The sequence below is a fragment of the Capsicum annuum genome, chromosome 1 (genome assembly GCF_002878395.1).
Source record: "Capsicum annuum cultivar UCD-10X-F1 chromosome 1, UCD10Xv1.1, whole genome shotgun sequence".
NCBI classification, from domain to species: Eukaryota; Viridiplantae; Streptophyta; class Magnoliopsida; order Solanales; family Solanaceae; genus Capsicum; species Capsicum annuum.
In genome coordinates, this window is record NC_061111.1 from 196,672,367 (window position 1) to 196,678,099 (window position 5,733).

Here is a 5,733-nt window from a genome sequence, read left to right on the forward strand (position 1 = left end):
AACCTTGACTTGGGAGACATGACTACAACAGACGATGAAAAATAAAAACTTTTTTGGGATTTTAATTGGACACTTTGCGTAAACATGACGCCAACAACTATAAAAGAAAAAAATCTTTTTGGTATTTTTATTTTATGAAATAGACACTATTTTTTTTATTTTATAAAAACTCCTAAAATAAAATCTTTTTTTTTTTTGAAAAATTTTTATATTATGAATGCATCCTAAAGGAGATGAAGGAAAAATCTTTTTGATATTTTTAGTTTTGACAAATGAGTGCAAAAAGTGAAAAATCTTTTTGAATTTTTTGGTTGTAAAGAACAAAAGCCATAAAGAATTCTAAAAATAACCTACGACACTTTTTTTTCTTTTTCTGTTTTTTTTCACCATTCTTTTTTTCACTTTTTTTTTCTTTCCATATTTCTTGTCAACGCACTTTATTTCTAACACATGTTTCACCCCAAATCAGTTCGTCAAATGACCTCGTATCTTAAAAAATGCGACAATTAGCATGTAGAGATGCTCTATGGGCGAGTCTCGTACGAAGGACCAAGTGGGTCCTGCTAGGTCTCAACATGATATAGATAAGCATGACCTAAAGGCTGACCTATGCTAGGGTTCACTAACAAGGCTATTCGAGGGAGCGTATGGTCGATAGTGGCTGCTTTAGCTTTCTACCAACTCCATACCAGCCGACGGCTCCCCCTCCAAAGATAAGGGTGACTCAACTAGAGGTTGTGTACACAGCGTGCACTACGAACTTGTTGCAGAAAGAATGAATCGAGTTATGCAAATGATGTCAGATATAAAGCGACAACACATAAAAAGAAAACTGTAAACACGTAGCACGTAGGCACTAAACAATGACAAAAAATACATACAATAACACAAACAATGTCTATACACTCATAATATCAAAATTAAGCCGATATAACTCTAAAAATAAGCTCGAATTCTGAGAAGGGTCCCCAGTAGAGTCGCCAGAGCTGTCACACCCCTTTTACAACCAAATATATTCAGATTTTAAGTTTGAAAGGGTTTTTATTATTAAGTGACAAAATAAAAATTTGTTTCAAAAAATATTATTTTCATTTAACTCAAAGTCGCCATTTGGCAAAGATCGGGTGTGCCAAGTCACCTTGGGGATCCTTTTTCAAAATGATTTTGACTCTTTGAACTGGTTTGCGAACAGAGATTTCGGCTAAGGAATTCTGTTGACCGAGGGGAAGGGTTTAGGCACCCCTCGGTCCCGTGGTTTGACCACGGTCGCTTGGTTTTGCGTATCGGCTAATTTTGACACTATGAATGTACAAACCACATAAAACACGTAAAACAATCAAACAAACAAACAAAATAAAATAAATCAAAAGTATAGTGTCCAGTCTAATTTATACAGTCCAAAATAGAAAAATACAAAATAAATCCTATCTAACCTACACTAATCCTAATTACGCTCCTGCTCTTTACCCGACGCCTCGGGTCTTCCTCACGAATGTCTTTCGCCAACATAGTACATCGGGACATTCCCTAGTGAGTAAATACAATATGTCTAGGGGCATTCCCCGGCTAAATGAATACATTTGAATTAAACATGATAAACTAGAAAGAAACATTCATACGTACCTTCCAACATTCAACCAAAATAACAAGTTCTAAAATTTGCCTACCCGAACCGATATTGCCTATCCATTTCCACGTCATAATTCTTTTCTGTTCACACAATATTTATACTTATTTCGGATTAAACAAAACAACAATAATAAACCCAAGTTAATCCAATTCAATCTTTTTATCAATTTCTCAATTCTACCCCTAAATTCCCTTTTATACATCACTATTCACACAAAACGAGTATCCAAACTCATGCTAACATTAAATTCATATCATGGTTAATCATTCATGGATAAACAATATCGAATATAAACGAGATCATCTAATCACCAACCAACAACACACAATCATACATCAATGCACTAAATAGAAATAAAATGAAAAGAGAGAGTTGAGGAATTGAACCTCAAATATAGATTTTAATATATCAGAGATAATACCGTGCCCATTAAACCTCAATTCGAACCTCGACTATCAACCAACTCAATCGTGAAACCTCCTTGAATACGATTTGGTGCACCCCTTTTTTAACCCAAAAATATTGATTTTAGTTTTGAAAGGGTTTTTATTATTGAAGTGACAAAAGGTGAAAAGTTGTTTCGAAAAGGATTATTTGCATGAAAACTCAGAGTCTCCACTTGACATAATTGGGTGTGCCAAGTCACCTTTGAAAATCCTTTTCAAACAGTTTTGACTATAAAACTGATCCGCAAACCGAGATTCCGACTAAGGAATTCTGTTGACCGAGGGAAAGGTGTTAGGCACCCCTCGATCCCGTGGTTTGACCACGGTCGCTTGGTGAAGCGTATCGGCTAATTTGACACTACGAAGGTATAAACCACACAAAACATACAAACACAATCAATCAAACAAACAAACAAAACAATCCAAAATTTAGTGTCCAGTCTAATTATACAGTCCAAAAATAAGAAATACGTAAAAATAAATCCTACTCTAAATTAATTCTAGACTAATGATCTACTCGACACCTCGGGCCTTCATCACAAATGTCCTCCGGGTACTAGATACCTCGGGGCATTCCCCAATGAATAAATATATACAGATACTTCGGGGCATTCCCTGGCCGAATTATACAATTGATTCAGAAGTGATAAAATCAAACCATTCAATCAACCCACAATCTCTAGATTTGCTTACCCGACCTACCATTTTGTCTATTAAGCTTTCGGCCTAAGACATGACATTATCGGGGTTGTCCAAATTAACATCCGTTTACAATCAACAACAATCAATGGGTTAAACTAACCAACGTTCAATTTTATTAATTGTTGATTCCCATCCCTATTTCATGTTTAATATAATCTCAAACTCAAATTGTCATCATATTTAACATCGAGATCAATTATTCAAAAGCAAACAACATCCAAAGTCACCCAAATCATCCAAACAAATAGATTAAAGATATCAAATCACATCTATAATCACACCAAAATTAAAATAAAGGGAGAGATAAGAATTGAACCTCAATTTGAAGATTCCAAACACAATATTATTCGAATAAAGAGAGTCCGCACACAAAAACCTTGAACCGAATCCCAACAACGACCAAACTCAACTCGATATTGAAAAATACCACCAGGACAGATTCAAAAACCGAGGAAAAATCTCAGAATGAATAATACCAACTCGATATCGAGACCCACAAACTCGAACAGAAATAAAATATAACAAAAATCTCGACTCAAACCACAAATCGCCAATTTCTAACTAACTCATAAGAATTGGGTCTGGGTTTTTGTCGTCACCCTCGGTGAGCTTTAGACAGTGATAGGAAAAGAGGTTTTGGCCGGTTTTTGAACTTCCAATGAGATTTGACTGATAAACGGGTCAGATTTTGATGAATTTCTGATGAATGATATGCTTTTTGATGAGAACCCGCCAAAACAGTAACATTCGAGAATTGGAAGTGTTCTCCGATTGATGATTCCGACGATAATTTTGCCATAAAATAGGACCAAAATGTGTTTTCTCCCTTTCCTTCTCTCTCTCTCGATTCTCTATCTCACACTCTCAGTCTTCTCTCCATTTTTGCTGATTCCTGTGTGTACAATGTTTAATGGAGCAAAACATTGCTCAGATCTGTGTGTGCATGTGATCTTGTAGCTGTGTGTATATGTGCTTCAATGGAAAAATGGAGAAAATGGAGCTATGGGTATATGTTGTATCGATTGTGAAGCTGTTTTGATTTTCCGATGATTTTGTTAATGTGTGTGCAATTTTTGTCAATCTGTGTGTATGTGTATATTTTTTTCCCCTCCTCAAACTTCTGTGTGGGGTATGTTTATATTGATGATGATGGAATGGAAAATTCTTTTTTTTTTAAATATTTTGTGGGCCCTTTTCAAGTTGTTATCCTGTGTATTTGGTTAAAACAAGTAACAAATGTGAGAGGGTTGCCTAGGGTGATGTGGGGTAGGGGTAAGAGGGGTAGGGGTTAGGATGTGTTGTCAATTTTTAGTTGGGTGGGTTGTTAGAATATTAGGATAAGACAAGGTTTGTTATTTTTTGTATTTTGTGAGGGTATAATAACATAGATGAGGGTACACGGTAGGATAAGGTAAAATTGGGTAAATTAACCTTTCGGAGGGACAAAATTATGTGTCTACATCATGCCCCCTTTGAATGTAAACACGCAGTATTTTCAAGCAATAAAGTAAACAACGAGACCGAATTTTATCCCGATCATTATTCAAAGAGAGGAGTAAAAAAAAGAAGGACCATCGACTCCTGTCGGACACCCTATCTACCTAAGTCATGAGGAAATCACAAGTATCTCAAAGGGTTGGAAGAGAAGTGGACTATACCGAGTTGGAGAGTCGAGTGAGGTTCCACCGAGGTTCCGGTCCGCAACTCTTTCATTACATCAAAAAATAAAAATTACAAGTTAAAACATAAATGAAATTACAAAATCCTATCTATACAGCTTATGTTGGCTCTTGACTCGACTTTTATCACCCTATTCTTCAGGCGGGTTCCTGACTTGCAATTTCTTTTAACTTGTTGCTTGGCTTTCAATTGCTTCTCTTTGTTGCTTGACTTTTCGTTTCTTCACCCTATTCTCCAGGAGGACTCCTGACTTGCTATTTCATCACTTTGTTGCTTGACTTTTCATTTGCTTCGCTTTGTTGCTTGACTTTTTGTTTCTTCACCCTATTCTTCAGGCGGGCTCCTGAAACCCAAAATTAAAACTAGAACGAAAATTATCTCGAAAAAAAATTATAGTAAAGTAGTATTTTATTTTTGAAAGAACTGTCCCATTTTCCAGGAGGATCCTGAATAGAAGGTAAAGTCCCATTTTCCACGAGGGACCTGAGCAGAAAGTAAAATTCCATTTTTCAGGAGGGTCCTGAACAGAAAGTAAAATTTCATTTTTCAGGAGGGTCCTGAACAGAAGGTAAAGTCCCATTTTTCAGGAGGGTCCTGAGCAGAAAGTAAAATCTCATTTTTCAAGCGGGTCCTGAACATAAAGTAAAATCTCATTTTTCAGGAGGGTCCTGAACAGAAAGTAGAATTCCATTTTTTAGGAGGGTCCTGAACATGAGGTAAAATCTTATTTTCCATGAGGGTCCTGAACATAAAGTAAAATTCCATTTTTCAGGAGGGTCCTGAACATAAAGTAAAATCCTATTTTTCAGGAGGGTCCTGAACATACAGTAAAATCTTATTTTTCAGGAGGGTCCTGAACATAAAGTAAAATCTCATTTTTCAGGAGGGTCCTAAGCAGAAAGTAAAATTCCATTTTTCAGGAGGGTTCTGAACAGAAAGTAAATTCCCATTTTGTAGGAGGGTCCTGAACAGAAAGTAAATTTCTATTTTTCAGGAAGGTAGCAGAAAGTATAATCCCATTTTTCAAGAGGGTCCTGAACATGAGGTAAAATCTTATTTTCCATGAGGGTCCTGAACAGAAAGTAAAATCCCATTTTTCAGGAGGGTCCTGAACAGAAGGTAAAGTCCCATTTTTCAGGAGGGTCCTGAACATAAAGTAACGTCTCATTTTCCAGGAGGGTCCTGAATAGAAAGTAAAATCCTATTTTTCAGGAGGGTCCTGAACAGGAAGTAAAATCCCATGGATGTGCATTTCAAATGGTAGCTGAATTAAGT